This window comes from Myotis daubentonii, chromosome 1 (genome assembly GCF_963259705.1).
Source record: "Myotis daubentonii chromosome 1, mMyoDau2.1, whole genome shotgun sequence".
NCBI classification, from domain to species: domain Eukaryota; kingdom Metazoa; phylum Chordata; class Mammalia; order Chiroptera; family Vespertilionidae; genus Myotis; species Myotis daubentonii.
In genome coordinates, this window is record NC_081840.1 from 148,248,645 (window position 1) to 148,274,483 (window position 25,839).

The window sequence follows — 25,839 nt, forward strand, 5'->3', positions numbered from 1 at the left end:
AAAAAGGAGTGCAAGGCTGAAGAGACCAGATTCCACTCCGCCAAAGCCACCCTCGTGTCTGAGAAACCCAGAGGTCAGCATGGAGAACAGTGACCACTACCCTGAGGGACAGGAGAGGAAATGACAACCAAGCATCGCCATGCCCTATGTGCTTAATACATGATCTCATTTAGTCCTCACAAATAGCTTACCAGGAAGGCGCTAACAACGCCTATTTCATCGATGAGGAAACTAAAGCTCGGGGAATATGAGGCTCGTGCCCAAAGCCATGCAGCTAGTGGGCAGCAGGGCCAGGAGTTAAATCCAGGTGCGTCTGAGGCCAGCGATCATGGATTTTCCCCTACGCCACACACACTCCACTCCAGGCTCGAAGCACCAGAGAAAAGTGTACGTATGTAAGCCCCCGGCCAGCTGCTGGACAAATACTCCTTTAACAGCCCCTGCCTGGCCAGACTCTCTAGGAATCCATTGGAGTACTTTTCAAATATAGTTTCCCCCTTTCTTCCACTTACCCAAACTCTTCATGGTATTTTTATAATAGCAGCCATGGTTTATATTTGAAAGGGAGTATACTTTGCTATCAGATGTGTTTCTTGGGGACAATGCTACGTAAATCCTAACATTGTGATGAATAAAACGACGTATACAAAACATTGCAAAACAAAATAATTTTTGAAGAGATGTTTCGTCTATTTTTATCATTCTGAGGCAAAGCTATACTATGCTCTGACTATTTATAAAGTTACTTCCTTACATTTTTCTGGTTTTTCCCCCCCATCCTGTCATTCTTTCCCCCCGGTAATCTCGAATATCTCTAAGGAAGAGGAAGCAAGAAGTGGTACCACCTGTGCTTACTAATTATAGTGCGAGGCCTGGTACGTGGTTAGAATACTGATTATCCCCCAAGCAGCTACCCCTACCTCTTCCTTAGAACTGGCACCCATTTAAATTCTACTGTCTCATGACAGGCAGTTTCAGCTCATGTGGCACACCAAAGGAGTGAGGTGGTTTGGGTGTGTGTGGTTTGGGCCTTTGATTCTCCCTTGCCAATTTTGGTAGAAGGTGGTGCTTCAGAAAAGTATGCTCAGTTGGCCTGTACCTTCGGAAAACTTTCTGGAGTTGTTCTCCCCATATGCCACAAGCCTGAACCCAGCAGACACCAGCTCCAAGAAAAAGCAGGGCGTTCTACCTCTGTGACTGATTTCACCCGGGGATTTTCCTTTTGCGTCTGCCAAGAGGGTCCAGATGTGACGCGTTGGTTTTCTGGATGCAAGTTACCTGTCCGTGGGGAGCAGCAGGAGACCCCTGGTTTGGGCCACCCACAACTGACAGATGGCAGTGACTTTGGTCGCTGATGATGTTGGCAGGATTCAACTCAGCTGAGGAGAGAAAGAAACCATAATGCCCCTTAACGATTTCCTCTGCTCCGCCCAGTCATTCTACTAAAGAAAAGAAGATTTGAGAAGACTCCAGCACCACATGTGCCACATTCACATCTGGAGGAGGCCTTGAGGGAATCTCCCTGGACACAGAAAAGACAAAGAAAACCCCTCTAGGTAACGGTCACTCCCTCACTGCAGAGCCCAGCATGGGCTGAGTGCGGGGGAGGGGGCCGCTCTTGGTTTGTGAGCTTAGCCAGCTGCAGTCTGCCTGGTTCAGTATAAAAATTAATTTGCATTCATCTGGACATTTTTATTTTAGATTCATTTACAGTCATCTAAAAAAATAAAAGGTGCCTATTGTATACATAAAAGTATTAGTGAAAGACTATGACTATAGTAAAATTTTAATATACATGACTTTTTTCATGAAACAAAGTTTGGGAAAAGTCTGTATTCTGGATTTAGATTCCTTCAAGAAAAACAATAATTTGAGGCATCCCAAAGGAGCATGTCCGATCAGGACCATGGCCTATGCGAAGGCCAAGTTCTAATAGTAGACTTTAATTTAAATTTTTAAGGTTCTTCGATTAAAGAGTGTGTTAGCACACCTTTAGATGTTTTAGTGCTTTTTTATATATAATTTCCTGTTTTCTGTTTAGAAAATATATTTTATCTTCATTTAGTGGAATTAATTAATTCACAGGCTTTGGAGTCTTAAAGACCCAGGTTCAAATACAATACTGACCTTTCACAAATGATTCAACATTTCAAAGCCTCAGTTTCCTCACTAATGGAATAGAGTCATAGCTACAGTGGGGCCTTGACTTACAACTGTCCCGACTAACGAGTTTTTTGAGATACCAGCTGTCTCTCACCGATTTTTTGCATTGAGTTGACAGAGTAATTTGAGTTAACGAGCTCCTTAACGAGCTTGGTCTCGGAACAATTAAATTCGTAAGTCAAGGCACCACTGTATTTCACAGAGTTGTGAGAACTGTGAAATCACGTATAACTAACATTTAACACAGTTCCTGTTCATGGTAAACAGTCATTGTCAGTTATGAATACAATCATAGCTATTCCCTCTTCCATTCCCATTGCTTCCACTCCAGCCCACTGTTCATAGCACTAACAATCTAACTCCGTGTGGGTTTCATGGGTAACGTAGTGAATGGCTAAGAGCATGGGCTCTGAGGTCCCACAGCTAGTGGGCTGACAGGGCTTAACTCCTGTCTCCCCTGTTACTGGCCTTGTGACCTATCACAGGTTACTTCACCTCTGCGCTTCAACGTCCTTACCTTCAAAACAGGGATGATAGTAGTAGCTAATTCCTAAAGTTATTGTGGGGGTAAAATAAGTTAATATATGTGAAACAATGCCCAGCTGCAGTAAACTCTCAGTAACTATTAGCCGTTATTATTATTTTGATGTCTGTGAATACAATGGAATCATAACTTCCTGAAGTCAAGTTGCTGGACTGTAATGCCCATAAAATCTGCTCTCTGTATCCCCAACCACTTAGCACATTATCTGGCACAGAGTGGGGCCCCAGTAAATGCTGACTTTAACCATCTTTTATGTAGACTCAGTGGCTTTCTACCCGCTCTTTCACTCTGTGGTAGCTCCCCTCAAGTCCATCCGAAGCAGCAGCCAGGTCTCTCCGATCCTGTCCCATGTGTCTCCCATTGCTCCCCTAAATATAATGACACTGCTAATGTCCTCCCCCAGCCATGCACTGCAGGGAGGGGGGCCCTCAGCCCTGGGCAGAGGGGGGAATCAATATTCCTGTAGGTAAGTCAGGGTGTTCTCATTCCTCTTGCCAATGACTGTGGAGCTATGGGCCTACAATGGAATTTTGACCAGTTACATGAGAGAGCAAGCCTTTGGAAGAGGGGAGAAGTATCTGAGAAAGATGGCCCTCAATGGTAAAGACAGACAGACAGGAGGAAGAGTCTGTCTCCTCCTGTAGATAAGTGGCATTTGCATGAGAAGCCTGGAGTTGCTGCAACCGTCTTGCATCCACGAGAGGCCTAAGCCGAAGCTCTGAGGGTGGCGGATGATGCACTGATCTGCTGAATTCATCAACCCTGCACCGCCCTAGCTACAGCACTCAGAGTTTTCTGTTACTGCAGCCCTAGGAGCCTAAGAAATCCCACTCCCCAAATAAAGGCCCAAAATAGAACTGCTCCAAAAGTACTTATATCAAATATACAGCTCATTGAATTTTCACAAACTAAATATACTTGTGTAACCAGCATTGAAATAAATTCAACGTCATTAATGGTTCCATAAAGAAATAAAAATTAAAACTTTTTTTAACCTGACAAATAGGCAAAGATGAAAGATTACTATTCTTTTTCTTAACTTGGATGTAGAAAGTATACTCTCATGTACTTTTGGTGAGAGTGTAATTTGGCAATATGTATCAAAATTTTAAATATGTTTACCTGATGATCCAGTGCTACATCTTCTAGGAATTTATCCTAAGGAAATAAACAGATGTACAAAGAGATATATCAATTGTCATACCTGGAGTTTCACAGCAAATATCTGCAAATAATTCAGGTAGCCATCAAAAGAGAATTGGTTAAATAAATTTTTGTGTATCTTTAAAATATATATATATATATATTTTTAAATATATTTTATTGATTTTTTACAGAGAGGAAGGGAGAGAGATAGAGAGTTAGAAACATCGATGGGAGAGAAACATCGATCAGCCGCCTCCTGCACATCTCCCACTGGGGACGTGCCCACAACCCAGGTACATGCCCCTGACCGGAATCGAACCTGGGACCCTTCAGTCCTCAGGCCGACGCTCTATCCACTGAGCCAAACCGGTTTTGGCTTTAAAATATATTTTATTGATTTTTTTTTCCACAGAGAGGAAGGGAGAGGGATAGAGAGTTAGAAACATCGATGAGAAGGAAACATCGATCAGCTGCCTCCTGCACACCCCCTACTGGGTATATGCCCGAAACCAAGGTATATGCCCCTACCGGAATCGAACCTGGGACCTTTGAGTCCACAGGCCGATGCTCAAATTTTTGTGTATCTTTAAAAAGACAAGATCTTTATGAATTGACATGGAGCGCTCACCATGATATGCTGTTCAATAAAATCATCATGTGGTCAAATACTAACTATAGTCTGAGCCCATTTATAGTGGTTATCGGGGGAGGATAAACATGTGGGCAACATCTACTTTGTGCACAATTGTAGTGTTTAGTTTTGTGATCAGTGGGCACATGTTACTAATTTCATCAGAAGTCATGCTGAAAGAGTTGAGAACAAATACCCTGCAGAGTGTTGGATGAGTCCCCCACCCCAACATACCAGCCTTCCCTTCCTGACTCCCACCTGCCTCAGGCGAGGCTGTGGTTCTCACCCAATTGTCCCGGTACCACTGGCCAGATGCAGACATGGTCTATGCAGGACACATAGCAACCACAAAGAATTCACTGTAAGGATTACAAACAATTATATTAATGGAAACTTTTATATTTTTAGCTTACCATTAGAGGAATAATTTTTAAATTGCTATAAGGATTCCACCTTTATAACATTCTGAAAAAGGCAAAACTATGGAGATAGTGGTTGTGGGGAGTTAGGGTGGGGGATGACTAGACCTAGCACAAAGGGTTTTCAGGGCAGTGAAACAATGATGGAGACGTGTCATTGTTCAAACCTCTAGAATGTGCAACAACCAGAGTGAGCCCTGAAGTGAAGTCTGGACTTTGCCTGACAAGGATGCATCAGTGTGCGTGCATCAATGTAACAATTGTATCACTGGTGGGGACCTTGAGAGAAGGTTGTACTGTGTAGAGATAGGAGACTGATGGGGACTCTGTCATTTTACTCAATTTTGCTGTGAACCTTAAAATGCTCTAAAAAATAAAACTTTTTTAAAAAAATCCTCTAAGCATAAACATGTTCTTCTTGGGAAATGTCTTTTCTTTCTCTCATTGGGAGAAAAATTAACTGGTGTGAGCTAAAATTAGAAAGGTTTAAACTACTGGTTTTGTAGGTAGCCTGTTTCTGAATACCCACTGGCCGGAGCAGCCTAAACAATGCCCATTCTTCGCATACCTAGAACATTTATCTGCCCGAGGATGTTTTGTGCTTAGAGATAAATTTTCACCCGAAGCATTGGCAGGCGGTACATGAAATCAAATAGAGATGGTTTCAGTCACTTGCGATGCTTAAAATATTTATAATCCTTTCTATAGCCAAAGGCTGCCAGGCTAATTATTTACCAAGCAAGTGGAAATGACTTCCCCAGGGATATGGCAGAACTTATACATGAATTGGGAGAAAGACGGGTAGTTAGTTGGAGTTCAGGGAGTCTCAAAAGCATCTTTGAGTGGATCTATTTTAGCCTCGCAGAAGAATGGGACTGTTGTGCTACCAGTGACACAGTCGCTACTGTAAAGATCAAAGGGAGCTGGGATGGCTTCTGCAGCTACTAGTCCTCTTGTTCATTTAGAGTCTCTCTCAAGAGCTGACGCGAGACAAATCTATGCTCTCTGGGGCTACAAGGTCCCCAACTGTAAAGAGCCTCTAGATTCCAGGGGAGAGAGTTAATGGAGAGGAGAGATTATCAGGGCTCCACAAAGGGCTTTAACTTTCCTAGCTGAAGAGCTTTTTATTGGTAATGACGGTGATTTTTATGGGTTTTGCTAATTAGAAGGCCAATTAAGGTTTGTTTTAATTTTTTTCAGACAACACAGTAGCATCTAGACTGGAAAATGATGCTTCCTGTCATCTCCCCCCGCCTTCCAAAAACAACAACAGTAATAGTTTAATTATATTCTTCGAGATGTTTTCCCATGCCATACATAAGTGTTGATTGGTATTGGCTATGTATTTAGATATCACATTCAGAATTGTGTGGGCCATTCCAAGCTCTTCTTGAAATGTTCATTTCATGACAGAGAGGTGTGGAAACTTGATGGAAAGACCAACAGCCTGGGCTAAGGTTGTCCAACAAGTGGCCGTCTAATGTTGAAATTTCTGATTTCCACTTCACATCAGTAATGATAACGCTCCCTAAACATGGCCAGCTGTGTTTTCTACGTGTGAAAAAACTAACCTGGAAGGATTTTTCAAGCCAGAAACCTAGAAGTTATCCTTAACAATCTCCTATCCTTCACTACAGAGTTTATCCACAACTATGTCCAACCAATTTGGTATCCTTCCTTGATCATGTCTCTCCATCTTCATCATCACTACCTTGGTCCAAGTCACTGAAGCCTCCCATCTGAACTGCCACAGTACAGCAGGCTCCTTATGGTCCTGCCCTCTTTTAATCTTTTCTCCACAAAACAGCGAGAGTGGTCACATAATCCTATCATCCACTTATCAAAGGCTTTGCATTGGATATACAACAAAATCCTCACACGATGTTGCCATTAGTTCTCACACGATACTCCTTCGCCTCCCTGTCTGGCCTTTGCCACTCTCATCTCTCCGGCTCTAAACACTCAGGCTTTCAATTCCTGAAGTGCCCATGTTCCCTCCTGGCTCAAAGAGGGGGACCCTGCTGTTCTCTCTGCCTGGGATCTTCTTCCTCAACCTCCCTACTTCATCTGGTTAACTCCTATTCAGTCTTCATATCCCAGCTCAAACACCACTCTGTCAAGATAATTTTTTACTGTACGTCTGTGTGATTGTTGGTTAATGTCTGTGTTGCCCAGTAGACTGTAGACCACATGCAGCCAGGGCTGTTTTAGTACCTGATTTCCCCAGAAACTAACAAAGTGCCTGCCATGAGGCTGGAACTGGGATATTTGCTGAGTCAATTTACTTCCCAGTGAAAGAGCTTAATTTGCTCACAATTAACGGACTATTTCATGTGAAGCTGCTGGACCTTGTTTTCTGGTAAAATAGCCAAAAGTAGGAGTTTTCTCTGTCCTTCAGAGACCACCCATGCACCAACCCACCCCAGCTCCAGGTTGTGCTATTTCAGCTAGACCATGCATATGCTTGGATAAGCAGACATGATATTACATATATGGATTGCAATACCAAACCCCCCCCCCCACACACACACACACACACACACAAGGTGAAAGGATGATTTTTCAAAGGTTTCAATTAATTAATTTTCTCATCGTGTTTTTAGCTGGGGAAATAAACCAACGCCATCCATTACTACTTTTTCATCCTTTGGCGCCCTCTATTGACAGTAAACTCAATTGCAGTAAAATTATACCAAGTTTTCTAGCTAAGAGGAAAGTATTTGCGAGTATTGCTATCAATATAGATTCTAGGTGAATTTACAGTCATTGGGAAAATCTGACAACTCTTCAATGAAAAGTTTCATTTATGGATTTATGTTATACAAACATTTTTGTCACATCTCAGGCTTCTGCACTGGGCCAATGTTAGAACTCTGAATAAAATTGTGATAGAATTTCCAAGTCTTTCAAATAGCAGTAAGAAAGAACCATCTTTGTTCCTGCAGAAAATACACTCTACACAGAGCAGCCAGATTATCTTTTTGTTTTTCTTGCCTGGGCAAAAAGCAGACTTATGCTGGAAACAAGGACAAAACCAATATTAAAATATAACACTTAAAAAAAATAGAACATAATATAACACTTATTTAAATATTTCAATTTTTGAAATTATTGTAGCTCCAAAATAGTATTCGTTCTTTTCCAAACATATGACCCACTTTTCATGTAAAAATGGATAAATCCGTGTAAAAGGATACATCAATTATGTATATGATTTTAATCAGAAGCACAATTATTATAAACATTTTTTAAAGCATTGAAAATTGAAACAAACAAAAATACGATAAAATTCCCTGAAATAAATGAATTGTGTGTGTTTGTTTTTCAGAATTTTTAGGAGACACATGTAGAACAGAACCTAAGAACCTTAAAGTTGGCCACTTTAAATCCTTCAGTGGTGAGTCAAGAGAAGTCTCCCATTTTTTCCTGTGAAGTAGCCAGTGGAGATAACCGAAAGGATGATGAGTCACTATATTAGAATCTACAGCTCAGTTCTGTATATCAGAAGAGCAATTGGATGCCGAGGCAGTATCTGGAAGGCAAGAATCCAAAGAGAAAGCATTGGCCACCAAGACAGCCAAACCTGGTATCATCTTGAGTCTGTCATTCCTTTGTGGTTTGAGTTTTTGCAAATACTTTGACTCCTCTCATTTTCAGTTTCCTGATCTGTACACTGGAGAGAGAGAGTAACGTGCTGATAGCTGTTGTAAGGATTAAATGAAACAACGTATGTCACATGTCTAGCACAGCACTACCCAGTGGAATTATAATGCAAGCCATGTGTCACTTTAAACTGTCTAGCAGTCATGCAAAAACAGTAAGAAGAAACAAGTGAGTGTCATTTTAATATTAAATTTCATTTAATCCAATATACATCAAATATTATCATAGCAACAAATAATCAGTATAAAAAATTTTACTAAGGTATTTTATCCTCTTTTTTTCATACGAAATCATAGAAATTCGGTGTGTGTTCTATACCAACCACACATCTCAATTCAGACACTAAATTGTTAATGGTTAATGTGAAATGTGGATCTACAAAACAATAAACTTGTCTTTAATGAAAAATTATTTTACACTCCTTCCGTTTTTTTAAATATATTTTTGTTGATTTCAGAGAGAAAGTGAGAGGGAGAGATAGAAACATCAATGATGAGCGAGAATCATTGATTGGCTGCCTCCTGCACACCCCACGTTGGGGATCAAGCTCCCCACAGGGGCATGTACCCTGACCTGGAATCGAACTGTGACCTCCTGGTTCATAGGTCAATGCTCACACACTGCAGTGGGGCAACACTGCTTCAGTTTTTAAAGTTAAGTAGAATTTGAGAGTCAGTACCACAATCTATCTGGTCACAGTTCAAGTGCTCACTCTCCCTGCAAGGCTAGGAAGTAGCGCACTGTGATAGGTAATTTATGTGTCAACTTGAGTGCCACTGGGTGTCCAGATTGAACACTATTCCTGGGTGTGTCTGTGAGGATGCCTCTGGGAAAGGTGAGCATTTGAACTGCTGTCCTCAATAAAGTGGGTGGCCCTGCCCAGTGCGGATGGATATCATCCAATCTGTTGAAGGTTGGAGTCGCACGAAAGGCAGGAGGAGAAATCCACACCTTTTTCCTGCCTCACCTCTTGAAGGGACATGTCATCTCACCGTCTCGGCCCTTAGACTGGGGTTTACCCTGTCGGCTTCCCTGGTTCTCAGGCCTGTTGACTCGGAGTGAGCTGCACCACCAACTTCCCTGGGTGTCCAGTTTATAGATGGCAGATCTTGGGACTTCTCAGTCTCCATAAACATGTAGGCCAATTCCCTCATAATAAATCCTCAAATATATTATTTCTCTGGAGAACTCTAGTATGCCAACATATTGGGCAGCCCAAGTCTAATACATTCCCAGCCTATAGCAGTTTCTGGAAAATTCTAGTTCTAGTATCATCTCTATCCTGGTTCTGCCAACCAACTAAGTGACCTTGATCACATCTGGACTTCACCTTCCTCATCTGTAAAGTAAGAGTGTTGAACTACATGACCTTTGAGACCCCTTCTAATCTATAATTTTGTATTTTTAAACTCTCCTCCCACACTCCTTAGTTTCCCCTGACTTCCAGAAAGGAGAGCAGGAACTCCGTGTATCCCTACACCATCTGCGCTGTCCTACCATTGCTGATGAAGCATCACCTCTGCGAACCTGAAGACAAAAGACAACTCTGAGACTGGCCCAGCTTAGAGCTGAATGATGTAATTCACTATCACACATCGAGAGCAAGCACATCGAGAGCAAGCTATGTTCAATCTATGAACAATCGCTGCAGGAACACAGAGGACAGTGCAATCGTTTCACTGAGTTCACAGAATGATTGTTTTAGTCCGTCAAATTCAGTGAAAAATCACTTTAACCATGTGTTTGGCACCCATATACAAAATAATGAGTGTATTGGACTTTTTTTTCTCATTTTGAACCTATGTTCTAAGGTTTCATGTGGCCATAGCATAAGTAGCTGAGGAAAAAATAAATAAACACACACACACACACACACACACACACATCCTTTTCTGAAACATGCTTTATCTAGTCCAGGGGTCCTCAAACTTTTTAAACAAGGGGGCCAGTTCACTGTCCCTCAGACCGTTGGAGGGCCGGACTATAGCTTAAAAAAAAAAAAACTATGAACAAATTCCTATGCACACTGCACATATCTTATTTTGAAGTAAAAAAAACAAAACTTCAAAAAAAAAAAAAGGTTCTCCTAACTTCAAAAAAAAAGGCCCTACTAACTGCAAAATAAAAAATAAAAAAAATAGACCTCCTAACTTCAAAAAATAAATCCTAACTTGTTCTTACCTCGGTCCTCAGGCAGCAGCAGGCTCTGAACAGGCAAGCTCGTGACTCGCCCGATCACACCCGAGACTGAGAGGAGGAGTCAATAGACAGAGAGAAGGAGGGGAGTCGGAGAGTGCGGCGCACATTCCACACATGTGCACTGTGGGCCCGGGACGAGTTGGCTGCTAAGCTACAGGCAGCAGCGGCAAAAATGTTTTCGGTGGGCTGCATGTGGCCCACGGGCCGTAGTTTGAGGACCCCTGATCTAGTCTATCAGGTCTAGGAGCCATGTGTCCTGATCTGCTCACCAAGAACTTCCTGAGAATAGCAAGTCCTCTTGCTAACATTTGCCGAGCAGGTACCAGCCAGTGAGTTGAAAGTGTGCATGAAGCCATTTCCAGTTGAGGCAAAGCCTTCTGAGGCCCCACTGGCCTAATCAGCAATATCTCTTCCAACTCACCATGGTCCAGGAAATAATCCATTTCAGCCTCAGCTGCTGAGACTTACAATTCACCTCTTCCACTTCAACTCTTCGCAATTTAGAACACATGCTGGTTCCATTTGCTAATGGTGGCCACAGCCCTGCCCCTCCACATTCCATCACTGAAGGACAGAGAGGTAGCTGTACATTTCACCGAGCCCTCATGTATAAAGCCATTCAGTGTTTCTCAGGACTTCGAAGCTTTTATTTCTGCCCCACATAGATGCTATTCTCTGCAATGAAATGGGAAGACTTCTCAAAAATCATTCCATGATCTAGCTGGTAAAAACATAAAAATGATTAAAACAGAGGCAAAGAATCCACATGTTGCTGTTACCTTAATGACTAAAACATGCAGCTCATTCATTTAATCTGACTGTGGGCCCTTTTCGTGTGTATGACATTATATAATGTCGTTATAATTATATAACGTCATTATATAATGTTCTACTCCAGCTGAAAGGACTTGTCCCATGCCAAGTCTGGCTCTCCATTTCTTCTATTACTGAGAAGTCATTGGTACAAGCCAAAATGATTAAAGCCATAGAGATTGAATCACAGACAAAGAGCTTCAGGCTGCACCAGGGATGGGAAAATAAAACTTCAGCTGAGCACAGGACTCAAGGGAGTAATGATCAAAACAGTCAACTTTTTTTAGAAGCTGGAAAATTCAACTTTCTAGTTTACAACATGGCAGAAAAAAATAACTGACATAGTTTATTAATATACTAATACTTTTTCTGTGGGAGGAGTTCCTCTAGGGTCCCTAAGAGAGAATCCTTAAAATTATACATGTATAAGAAAATAAGAATGTCAGAAGAATAAGAAAATTAATGAAACAAAGATTCCTGGGTCCAGTTCTCTTTGTCCATAGCAACTCGTATGAAGCTGGAGACATTTTTTTAATTTGATTATTGGGATGATTATTAGCAAAATAGCATCTAAAACATTTAATCATAAAACACAACAGACCCAAATTAACATCCCACAAAATTAGAGAAAACATTTTTTTAATTCTTCAAATTTTCTCTATGTACTTAAGCCACGAAAAAGACATTTTTCCCATTATAATGATTCCTTTGCACAAATCAATAGCAAGTAATTCAAACCTTCACTATTACTCAAAAAGTAAAGAACGTCTTTTCTATTGCTAATATTCTGCATCTCATTTTTAAAATCCATCTGAAGTCACAACTCAGAGTTGAGATTTGTTCTTTTTTCTCTTAAGTTATAACTAATATATTAAAGCAAAATATACCCTTAGGTCAGTGGTTCTCAACCTTCCTAATGCCACGACCCTTTAATACAGTTCCTCATGTTGTGGTGACCCCCAACCATAAAATTATTTTCGTTGCTACTTCCTAACTGTAATTTTGCTACTGTTATGAATCATAATGTAAATATCTGATATGCAGGATGTATTTTCATTGTTACAGATTGAACATAATTAAAGCATAGTGATTAATCACAAAAACAATATGTAATTATATATGTGTTTTCCGATGGTCTTAGGCGACTCCTGTGAAAGGGTCGTTCGACCCCCAACGGGGTCATGATCCACAGGTTGAGAACCGCTGCCTTAGGTGATGCTAGACAGCCTACAGAGGAGACTCCTCCCGCTGCTGTTACAAATCTTTCACACTCCATCCATTCCCAAGGGACCCTCTTGATCTAGCTCCTGATACAGAGCAGTTGAGTGAGGGTTACAATTCTTGGCTACTTTTTGGTGCTCATGTTGAAATAGATCATGTTTCTAACAAATGGGAAATTTTATTTTGCTTTCCACTACTAGACAGCCAGTTCTTTCAATGGAAAGTTAATCATAACAAATGCTCTATGGATTTTCCCCACTTACCTATGTATGAGATCTTCTCCAGTCAAAATAAGCTCATCTTCAGTAATAAAAATGAAGGAAACCTCTGAAGTGGATGGTGTATAAAGCACCCACCTTGTCTGTGTGTTGATATGAGAGCTGCACTGTCTACAAAGACAAAGAGGATAACTAAACGGTGATGCCACAATGAGTAGTTTGGCAAAGTTGGCAATAGGCTATAGATGCCTAAGAGTAACATTTAAGGCAAAATCTTGGTATTTTTAAATGAATTCTTTAATTTAAATTCCTCTTTGCAACCTGCTGTTTAACATGTTTTGCAATGCATTTATTATATCATGCTTCAATATTAGAACTTTCAGTTTGGGATTAAGAAAAATAGTTCAGCTAATGGAAATAATGATTTTTTCATGCTGTACTACATGGTAATTTAAAGCATTTCGATTAAACAAACTGGCTCATTAGAGTTCCTTGATGATGTAGTTCAGTTTGCTTTGATATGGTCAGAAATCCCCAGGATACTATTGGGATGCATCCTACTTCTCATATGAACACGCTAAGGAAAGTTACCACCCGCTAAACATTTCAGAGTATCCAAACGACCTACTTTAAAAACCTTTGAAGCCATTTTGTGGTGTGGGCCCAGCACAAATTACCCTTGTTTAATAAGTAGCTTCCAATTTGTGTTCCCAAAGGCATCCAAGTTCTACCACTGAGATTAATTTTTAGAGTCCATTTTTTTCTCCACTTATATCTTAAGATTACTCGAAAGCACATCGTTTATAAAGTTTTTGTTGTTCTGTTACTCCTCTGCTTCTCATAGGATAGTGTTATAATGAATGTTATAATAAAAAATTCACTGTTTTATATCATACTGCCTATCATTTCCCAAAAAAATATGCTCACTTGGACACTTCTCTAGAAAACAAAAGATTAAGTGCACAAACTAAAGTGGTGAAAGTATCATTGAGAAACTCTTAAATTAAAAGTCGTTCTTTTAAGTTGAATATTCAAATGCCTTAAGGTAAACTGAAGGTTTAAAAAGAAAAGACATTCATTTAACTGTGGTTGAAACAGATAAAAAATAAAATAAAAATTTCAAATTCTTAACATAAATGACAAGTGAGACTTCAACATTTTTCTGTCACCAAAACAATTAGCCTCTTGAATTTAAATACCTGTCAGCTTCATTTACATATTAGACAAACCAGTTATTGGGTATAACAAATAGCACAATAATCAACTGGCTGAATCTTCAACTAGTTCTTGTGTTGTTGTGTGCTACAGCAATGGAAGGTATAGATTTTTGAGATTTCAATTCAAATCCAAGTTAACTGGTGAGAGTAATGCAGGTTTATATATTCGGGCTGGCTATTAATGACACTGTCTTTTATCTTGGTTGCAAAGACCATTTCTGTATTGGAGTAAGTAATGCCAGCTATTATAGCAGACCCCAAGATCTCAGTGGCTTCACACAACAAAAATTTCTCTCCGACACCATGTCCACTGTGGTCATTCCATCTTGTGACTTCAGAATAACTGGGTTCTCAAAGTCCTGTCGGATCATATCATCTGAGGAAGGACGTCAGAGAGGGTATGAAGAGTATTGCAGGAGTTGGCGGGGGAGGGGGCCCGGGCCTGGAAGTCATGTGGCTCCCATCCACCCACACTGCACTGGTCAGAACCCAGTCACGTGGTCACAACTAAGTAGAGAAGAGGCTGGGAAACGTAGGCTAGTCGTCTGCCCAAGAGGGGACAAATGGATTTTGGTGGACACACAGCAATTTTGCCACTAGTCTCTATAGCCTCAGCAGGAACATGAGAGATTATCACTTTTTTCTTTAAATTGTATCATAAATATAAACATTATGTAGTAACACTTAAAGAACTATTCCAACGAAAAGGTATTATGTAACCAAAAGCAAATATGATGTTTAATTGTCTTTGTTTCGGTGCCTCTTCAAGGAACATGGATTCTGTTTTGTTTTTTAATGAAATGTTCTGAATCTCTGAGTTCTGAAAGTCCTTTTCTTTTCCACTCACCTGGCTGTCAAAAATGGCAGACACAGCCCGGCCGGTGAGCCTCAGTGGTTGAGCGTTGACCTATGAACAAGGAGGTCTCGGCTAGATTCCTGGTGAGGGCATATGCCCGGGGTTATAGGCTCGATTCCCAGTACGGGGAGAGCAGAAGGCAGCCAATCAATGATTCTCTCTCATCATTGATGTTTCTACTCTCCCTCCCTCTCACTTCCTCTCTGAAATCAATCAAAATATATTGTTAAAAAATGGCAGACACAGTAACTTTACCTTAACTTAAGTCCTGAAAGCCGGAGTGCATCAAGTTAAATATCACCTGAATGCCCCCACCCCGGAACTGTGTGACCCCAACCAGGGTTTTGGAAAGTGAACCTCACAGACCAATTTGAAGCTGACGCTCTGTGTGTATATGTGAGTGTGTGTGTTTTAAACTATGTATTTTTTTAAAGCTCGAACCTAGACGAAACCTCAACAGTATATCCAAATAGTCTTTCAACTGATATTTCATTCGGTTTAACCAGAGGTCTGATTTCATGAGTCCTTGCTAATTACCAGGCTTTTCAAACTTTGTGCAGTGACCTCTGATTTAAAGACAATTCACCCATTTCATAACTAGTCTCCAAAGCAAAAATTAAGCAGAGTAGTTCCAGCCTTGGCCTGAGCACCAACGGGTCACAGGTTCGATTCCGGTCAAGGGCACATACCTGGGTTGTAGGTCTGATCCCCGCCCTCAATCAGGACATGGGCGGAAGGCAACCAGTCGATGTGTCTCACATCAAGTTTTCTCTTTCTTCTTCTTTTTTCCCCTCTACTCTCTCTAAAATCAATGGAAAAAATATCCTTATTCCTCAGGTGAGGATTAAAAATGAAAGAAAAGCAGAAAATTGAGGCAAGAAGCCAGGAAACTAGACAAAACTCCACGGTTTGATTTATATGTTCTTTTAACTATCACAACCCCAGAGCAAGACAGCACATAAGTGACAGGTGATGTAGAGAAGAGTAATTGACGAGACTGACCCCGCAGGGACTGGCCTAGAAAGAAAGAGAAAAGGACAGACTGGGTGCTCCATCTTCACACAGTTTTGAGAGGCAGATGTTGGCGAGGGATCTAATCCCTCAGGGGCTTCCCACATATTGCTCAACATTTCTATTTCGGCAACTCCTACTTTTTCAAGTGGGGATCATATGAAATTGCTTCGGTTTCATCTCTGGGCTGAGGTGCACTCACAGTGTCTTCTATATGCTTTTACGTAGTTTTAATTATTTGTTCTTGAAAGCTCTGAGGACTGAGAAAATGGTAATGTTGAAACAGATGGTGCTGCCCAGGCCCAAGCTCCTCCCCACAGGAGCTCGGTAACATTTATCATGAAGCAGTTCTTGACTCACTACGGCAGGCACGGTGAGTGTATGGCGGCTGCAATACCCAGCTCACCTCCAAAATGCACAGCTACATTGACCAATGAACATCTCCATCTGCTAATAGGTCACCAAACTCTTCCGTAGAACCCAGACTTTTCTACAAATCCTATCCAAGAACACTTCGGACAGTCCCCGCTGACCGGTTGGCCACCACTAATCTATTTCCATTCCCGGGTTATCATAGAGCAGCGGTTCTCAACCTGTGGGTCGCGACCCCTTTGGCGGTCGAACGACCCTTTCACAGGGGTCGCCTAAGACCATCCTGCATATCAGATATTTACATTACGATTCATAACAGTAGCACCATTACAGTTATGAAGTAGCAATGAAAATAATTTGATGGTTGGGTCACAACATGAGGAACTGTTTTAAAGGGCCAGAAGGTTGAGAACCACTGTCATAGAGTGAAGCATATTTAAACTGGGAAAGAAGACTTAAAGGAGAAAAAACCCGATGTTGACTTCTTGTTTTGGTTTTCTGTGTCTAGAGACAGGAAAAGGGGGGGGGGGGTGAAACAAACAAACTATGATTAAAGCCAATGCCTGACCATCCGTGATAATGGAGAGTATGGCAGAGCGGGAGTGAATCGAATTAGCAAATCTCAAAAGCTTCCATTAGAAATGAAGACTTGAAAGAAAATGATGTCTAAATTAAAAACGTCACAGGAACACAAGAAGCTTAAGTTTCATTTGAAAACAAATAGAAAAAAGGATCCATGGAAGGCAATTATGGGCAAACCTCCTCTTTTGTCAGAGCTTTTTAACAAGTCACTGTGTCTGCAGATTTTCTTTTCACCTCCTCCCTTCGCTGCATGTAGACGAGTAGGTGGGGTAAGGTATCTGAAGAGGACAAGAAGCAAGAAGGAACAGAGCATCCAAGCTGGGAAACCACAGATGTGTTGATTAGTTCTTGAATAATCCATATCTGCAAGACTACGAAATTTCAGGACTCAAGTTACGGTACAGTTATTGTGTATCAGGGCTAAGGAGAGAGAAAGGTTGAATAGCCATAAGGGAAGCCTGCAGGAGAAAGCTAAAAATATTTCAAAGCAAAAAAAATCTATGAACTAGAAAAAATGGATCTCCATGCCTACCATGGATTCGTTTTTCTATTTGTTTTCAAACGAACCTTAAGCTTCTTGTGTTCCTGTGACGTCTTTAATTTAGACATCATTTTCTTTCAAGTCTCCATGGCAATTTTGTTTCGCTCTCGGATAAGACTCTGGGTGAGCCTGCTCTGGGGCCACTACCACTGAGAGAAGCAGAAGAGCATAGTAGCGGACAGACTTTCTGGATTCAAGCCCCATACTGCAGCTTTCTGGCTTGGTGACCTTGGCCAGTTACACAACTTCTCCGCGCCTCATTCTCTTCTCTACAAAGTGTGACTGGTGCTAGAATCTGCCTCATCATGTTCTGAAAAGGTTTAAATGAGTTAACGCCTCTAACACAATCAAGAACGGCTCTTGACACACAATAGGTATTATGCTTGCATATTGGCTGTTACTCGTAATTGCTACAATTAGCTAAGATCAAATCTCAAAGGAATAATAGGTACTTTTTAAAACTCGTAGGATGTATTTTGGAGTTTTGTTATTGTGTGTTTTAGATGCTTCAGGAAGTATATTGTTGCTGTAACAAATCCCCACAAATTTAATGACTTAACACAAATATATTATCTCACGGTACTGGAGGTCAAAAGTCCAAAAGGAGCCCTAACTGGTTTGGCTCAGCGGATAGAGTGTCGGCCTGCGGACTGGAGGGTCCCAGGTTCGAGTCTGGTCAAGGGCATGTACCTGGGTTGCGGGCACATCCCCAGTAGGGGGCGTGCAAGAGACAGCTGAATCGATGTTTCTCTCTCATCGATGTTTCTAACTCTCTATCCCTCTCCCTTCCTCTCTGTAAAAAATCAATAAAATATATATATTTTTTAAAAGTCCAAAAGGAATGACACTGGGCTAAAATCAAGTTGTTGGCCAACACTGCTTTCTTGCCTTTTTCGTGTCTAGCAGCTGCCCGTATTCCTTGGCTGGTGGCCCCTTCCATTGTCAAAGCCAGTAATGTGAGTGCACACAGGCCCAGGGAAAGGCCCCAGAACTGAAGATCTACCTTCGTAAGCAGAGGGCAGGGAAAGATGGGAAAAAGAGGCTGGCCGCTCCAGCCTGGTCACGAAGAGTTCATTCAGGGAAACTTACATATGAGGCAGGTCCATCTTGGGCAGCTGCTTGACCAATGGGACTCCCATGCTGATTGGGGTGCCAATGAATTTTAGGGTAAGGGGATCATCATGGGTACCAGTATGTGAATGCTACCAGGTACGAAAAATTACTTTACATGCTTGACCCAGTCAGGACAATGACCTGTTCCAGGAACCAGCACATAGTGGGAGGTCGGGAGGGGTGCTGACTTATGTCAGAATGGACACTGACTATGACCAGTCTGTAGGGGGATTTGTGGTAAGCGGTCTCCATTCTGGCCCAGCTCCAGCTTGCAGGGTCATGTCGTGGAACAGTCTTTCCTCCATAAATGTCCAGTCCTGTCGTTTTCACATGACACCACTCTGACACTGACTCTTCTACCTCCTTCCACATTGTAAGACCTTTGTGAATACTGACATTGGAATCCACCCAGATAATCCAGGAAACCTCCCTGTTTCAAGGTCAGCTGATTAGCAACCTTAATCCCGCCTGCACTATGATTCCTTTTTGCCATGGAACAAAACATATTCACTGGTTCCAGGGTTTAGGATGTAAACACTTTGGTGGGGGGAGGAAGACATTGCTCCACTTATCACAGTGAGAAAAAGAGAATCTATCTTAAACACTAGAATGATTTATATATTCAGAAGAATTCTGGAATCAGCAGACAAGAGATTTGAGTTCAAGACTGCATTGGGTTGGGGCACTGGCTAGATAGATCAGTTGGTTAGAGCTTTGTCCTGATATACTGCTAACGTAAAAAACATTGAAACCTGTATAAAAACTTTGTGAGTTTATTTGAGCCAAACTGTCAACATACGCTGGGAAGCAGAACCTCAACGAATTGAAGTTATGCTCTGGAGAAGGGGGAGTTCATACCTTGTTTTTATAAATTACCGTCAAAAGAAAAATACGTAAGTGGGTTACATGAAATGCATTGGTGCTAAATTAAGGAGGTGGGAGAAAGCAAAGGGGGGGTGGCGGGGAGAACCTCTAGGATAGGATAAAAAGTGAAATGATGGACATATGCCTCTTTTACATAGATGGATACAGGATAATTTAACATAGTTAACAGCTGAGGATTAACTTGGTAACAATAACAATGAGGGAACGTCCTGGTGCGATTTGCTGTGCCCTGAAGGGTCCGGGGGAAAAAAAAAGAGAGAGAGAGAGAGAGAATTTACAAGTTACCCAGACATTTCACAGATATGTTATCTTACAGGCAAAAAGACAAATGGGCTCAGTAAAGATCTAAGGTGATCTTTGTCAGGGAAAATATTGGCCTAGGACATGACTACTTACTATAACCTGTTGTTAGTTAAAGTTTAATTTCAGACCATCCTTCGTGGTTACTCTAGGTCTCTGACTTTGCAAGACCGCCATGCAGGCCTTTCCCAAGCTTGTCAGGTGAGCATGTGGCCCCTTTTGTCCACAATACCAAGGTTGCAGGTCCCATCCCCGGTCAGGACACATACAAGAATCAACCAATGAATGCATAAACAAGTGGAACAAATTGATCTTTCTCTCTCTCTCTCTCTCTCTCTCTCTCTCTCTCTCTCTCTCTCTTTCTCCTTCCTCTCCTCCCCCACCCCCCAAAATCAATCAATAAATAAATTTTAAAAGACTGCATTGGGCTATTAGCTAATTGTATGACCTTGATAAGTTTTTAGCCACTAGGACTCTCTGGACTTCTGAGCAATAAGAGCTGGTGTTGCAGTGCCGAAGTCTGCACCCCTATCTTGGTATTCACCTCAAAAACAGTAATTTAGTAACAGGGAACATGGAGCAGAGGAGCATGAGATCATCATCTCTAGTGAAAAAAAAAAAACTCAAAATGCTTGCGCGACAGACAATGGCATGAACACTGTCTACCTGACTTGTGAAAACAGCACATCTCCAAGCTGGGGCTGACGGCTAACTTTGAGACAGCCTCTGGTTCCAACTGGGAAACAACCAAGATCTTGCTGCCCTTTCTGATCCAGTCTGTTTTGAGTTCTTGTAGAGAGTTACCCAGATGCTTTTAGCCGGTGCTGTGCTGCTGCCTTCAGAAGTGTGTCACTGACAGAACCGTGGAAAGTGGAACAAGTGCTTCTCTTCCAGGGGAGAAAAGCTGTGTCACCCCAAATCTGTTAGACGCTCAGCTGCTCCTCGTCCTGAACCTCCAGTGTTGGCTGATGTTTCCAAACAAATTTAAGGCTTCTCTCTTCTTTGTTCCCTGAGGCTATCTATGAACAAGGGTGGGTCTCAGAGCTGTGTGGTCCAGTAGGGATATTTTGGACTAATAAAATCCATTGTGCTTAGAAACTTACATGTGTAGGGAACCAAAATAAAGCTCCTGGGTTGAATTTGCTTGTCTGTGCTAAAAATATCAGTGGAACATTGGGAAGGAGCCAAAGTCCTACATGAAGTGAGAGAGAGGTTGTGCCTAACAGATAGTGTTGAGCAGGAAGGTAACAAAGTGTCTGAGTGACTTACCTTTATTGTTGAAAGCATGACCTTAAAAATATGCTGAAGCCAGACACCGACAAAGGATGTCACATAGTTGTTCCTCATTCCTAAGCAAAACAAATCTTTTCCTCTATCTATTTCTTTTTTTTAATAATAATTCAATTATTGTTGAAAATATTGCATATGTACCTTTTTTCCCTCCATTGACCCCCTATAGCTCCCTCTCCTGTCCCCCCCCAGCCCCAGGCCTTTAGCACCCTATTGTCTGTGTCCATGGGCCATGCATATATGCATACAAGGCCTTTGGTTGATTACCTTCCACCCACTCACCCTCCCCCCGCCTTCCCTCTGAAATTCCACACTCTGTTCCATGCTTTCACATCTCTGGATCCACTCCGTTCATCAGTTTATTTTGTTACTTAGATTCCACATATAAGTATGCTCATGTGACACTTGTCTTTCTCTGACTGACTTATTTCACTTAGCATGATACTCTCCAGGTCCCTCTATGCTGTCTCAAAGGATAAGAGATTCTTCTATTTTACTGCTGCATCGTATTCCATGGTATATAATGTACCTCAGCTTTTTTATCCACTCATGTACTATGGGTACTTGGGCTGTTTCCAGATCTTAGCTATTGTAAATGAACACAGGGGTGCATACAGTCTTTCTGATTGGTGCTTCAGTTTTCTTAGGATATATTCCTAGAAGTGGGTTACTGGGTCAAATATCAGTTCTGTATTTAATTTTTTTGAGGAAACTCCGTACTGTTTTCCATAATGGTTGCAGCAGTCTGCATTCCCACCAGCAGTGTACTAGGGTTCCCTTTTCTCCACATCCTCACCAGCACTTGTCATTTGTTGATTTGTTGATGGTAGCCATTCTGACAGGTGTGAGATGGTACCTCATTGTCATTTTGATTTGCATCTCTCGAGATGATTAGTGACTTTGAGCATGTTTTCATATGTCTCTTGGCCTTCTGTATGTCCTCTTTGGAGAAGTGTCTAAGTCCTTTGCCCATTTTTTAATTGAATTGTTTGTCTTCCTTTTGTTAAGTTGTATGAGTTCCTTATATATTTTGGATATTAACCCTTTATCAGATGTATCATTGTCAAATATGTTCTCCTGTACAATGGGAGATTTACAAATTGATTTTTAGAGAGAGGGGAAGAGTGCAGGGGAGAGAGAGAAAAACATCAATGTGAAAGCAAAACATCCATTGGCTGCCTCCTGCATACTCCCTAGCAGGGATGGAGCCCACAGCCTGGGCATGCGCTGTGACTAGGAATGGAACTGGCAAACTTTCAATGCATAGGGCAACGCCCAACCAACTGATCAACACTAGCCAGAGCTTTTCTGTCTTTTCTTTATCAGACTGGCTCATTAACAAAAACTCTGCAAAACAAACAAACAAAAAAAACCCACAAAACTTTTTTAATGCTTTCTATAAGGCTGTCATGTGGAAATAAATCACATTTTTTTTTTTATTTAATTTCCTAGGGTGGAAATATTTGACTGGGCTAACAACAATGCATCAAGCATATAAATAGCAGGGCCACTGGTGAATCTCTGTTTTAAATGATTTTATTAGATGTGGCTCTTGGCCTGCAGGAGCAAGAAATCTGTTTTTATTTATTTGTTTTGCATACTAATATCTAGCGAATCCTTCCCTTTTCTCCTTGCATTTGGAAATTTTTAGTTGAATTTTATATGGCAGCTGAGCCTCTGTTAATGAATATATTTTTACTTAATTATGGAAAAAGTTGAATGATTAATCAGAATGCTTGATTACTAGGTTGAACAGCTACTACCATTTTTAATCATTAAGGTTCACTTAGCCAGAAAATCCTTTTAGCCTCAACTTTTGTTAATAGAACCATTTAAAAATATATTGGTTGATGCCCTAGCTCCATGGTCGGCAACCTGCGGCTCGTGAGCCACATGCAGCTCATTGGCCCTTGAGTGTGGCTCTTCCTAAGCCTTAGGAGTACCCTAATTAAGTTAATAACAATGTACCTACTTATATAGTTTAAGTTTAAAAAATTTGGCTCTCAAAAGAAATTTCAATCGTTGTACTGTTGATATTTGGCTCTGTTGACTAATGAGTTTGCCAACCACTGCTAGCTGGTTTGGCTCAGTGGACAGAGCGTCGGCCTGCGGACTGAAAGATCCAGGGTTTGATTCTGGTCAAGGGCACATGCTGGGTTACAGGCTCAATCCCCAGTAGGAGACGTGTAGGAGGCAGCCAATCAATGATTCTCTCTCATTATTGATGTTTCTATCTCTCTTTTCCTCCCCCTTCTCTCTGAAATCAATAAAAATATATTTAAATAGATAGATAGACACGGATTTGTTTTCTTAAAATGGGAACTATAACACACCAAATTAAATGTGTTTTTCTCATGTGTTACTACAATATGAAGGATCTCGTAGGGTATGCAAATCAAGACTCTGGACATGTTTAGACATTCAACAGTCACAGATTGAAGATTGAAATGGTATGTACTAACCTTAGACCTTGCCATTGTAGCTATTAGTTTTTATTAAATGATTGATATTGCATTGTTTTTTCTGCAAGCCAAATGTAAAAGCTCATTCCTGGTAATTTATGGTTTCATCTCATTGAGTTCCACTTAAATGAGATTTTAGTATAACATGGTCAGTTCTCTTAGGAATTATGACATTGATTTGGGGCAAAATCAACATAAGAGGGAAGAGGGCAAATGTCTGTAAAAGTTGAAAAATAAGATTGCTTAGAACTTAGTTTCTGCGTGCCACCCAGGTCTGCCTGTTTTCAGTCAAACCTAATTCCAAGTATTTCTTTTCATGTCTAAGAGCTTGGCTCTGATTGTCTTTACTTTGGTGATACCCTGGTGGGTTCTTTCTGTTCAGAACTTGTTAAAAAAAAATGTGGGCCATCCCGATGAGCTCAGCCTCTGGGATCCCCCTCTAGGTCAAGCCTCTCTCTCTGAAGAGTTCTTCTGATCCTCAGGCCTGCTGTCTGAGGTTGGCCTTGGAGCAGGACTTAATTTTGCCTCATTTTAAATCATGCGCTCAATTACTTTCTCTCTCTCAGATAATGAAAAGCCACCAAAGAATAGCTTAATGCATAAGGAAAAACAAATTCAGAGGAATTATCCATCTGCTTACAAATAATAGGTTAGTGTATTCGAGGTAGCTAATTCTACACAATATTAGGCACTCCTTCAATTAAAGCAAGAGAAATGAAAAGACCCCAGAATGTTTTTGTCATGCTTCAAAGCCTCCCCCACTCCAATTGCCTAGTTCTTTAGAAGGGGTATTTGTTCTCTCTTATAATCTAGAAATACATGTGCCTAATTGAAATAAGATGTACTCCTTAAATGATGAAAATAAAAAGTGATCAAAATAGATTTTTGTTATCCGTTGGGCATTGGGAGTTTAAATGCAAATGGCATGGCTTGCAGTGCGGGGAATTAATTATTGGTAATTGAAGTTGTAAGCTTAATTCCCTGCTTGCTTTAATGAAAATGAATCCTTTTATTTAATATTAAAATAAGCATCACTAACCTCATGATCTAGGACAGCTCATGCATTTAGCTATTGAGCAATATTGGATGTTAAAAAGCTTTATCTTTTAAACACTGAATTGTGATTAAAACAAAACAAACCAAAAACATTGGAAGGTAGATATGTTAGCAAATAACACAATAGATGGTGTTGAATACTCTTAATAGAGCCTGTTCTTGTACACTGGTTAGTAGACCATTTAGTATTATAATAAAAGCTAAACCATTTATATATTATCATATATTAATATAGCTAATATAGTGAATTACATGCAATTAATTAATAGTATATAATTATAAATAATTAACATTTGTTTATAATTGTTATAATTGGAAAGCAGCCAGAGGTGACCTCTGGAAATAGTTTGCTATTCACTTGATCCAGAAAACCCCTCAAAATCATGCAAATCAAGTTCAAATCTTCATGTTTACTTTAAGAACACTCATGAAACTGCCCAGACCATCAAGGGTATGCATATTAGAAAAGCCACCAAGTATCTGAAGGATGTCACTTTACAGAAGCAATGTGTGCCATTCCATCATCACGCCATTACAATGGTGGGGTTCGTAGGTGTGGCCAGGCCAAACAGTGGGGCTGGATGCAGGGTCGGTGGCCCAAAAGGAGTGCTGAGTTTTGTTGCACGTGCTTAAAAATGCAGAGTCATGTTGAACTTAAGGGTGTAGATGAAGATTCTCTGGTCATTGAGCACATCTAGGTGAACAGAGCTCTGGAGATGAGGTGCAGAACTTACAGAGTTCATGGGCAGACTAACCCACATAAGTTCTCCCTGCCACCCTGAGATGAGTTTTACTAAAAAAGAGCAGATTATTCCTAAATCAGAATAAGAGGTTGCATAGAAGCAAAAGATATCCCAGAAGAAACCGAGGAAACAAAAACTTATGGCCAGGAGTAAATTCAGCATGAAATAAATCCTAATTAAAAAATAAAATAAAAGCAAGAAAAGAAAAAAAATAAATGTATTGTCATATTGAAGCACAATGACCGTTTAAGCTGTTGAGCAAATAAATTTACTGCCTGGTATTTCTACTGTGAGGAGTTCTTTTCTTTCTTTGAGGAGGGAATGTTATGACCGAGCATGATGTGGGCGCTAATCTGTCTCTCACCTGCCTCTGTCTCTGGGCCCAGGGTTTAAA

At 40.9% G+C, this 25,839-nt stretch overlaps 1 pseudogene; it reads left to right on the forward strand.

Moving 5' to 3' along the window:
- The first annotated feature begins 3,204 nt into the window (after positions 1-3,204).
- On the forward strand, positions 3,205-25,598 carry LOC132236349 (large ribosomal subunit protein uL22-like; annotated as a pseudogene).
- The last annotated feature ends 241 nt before the right edge of the window (positions 25,599-25,839 follow it).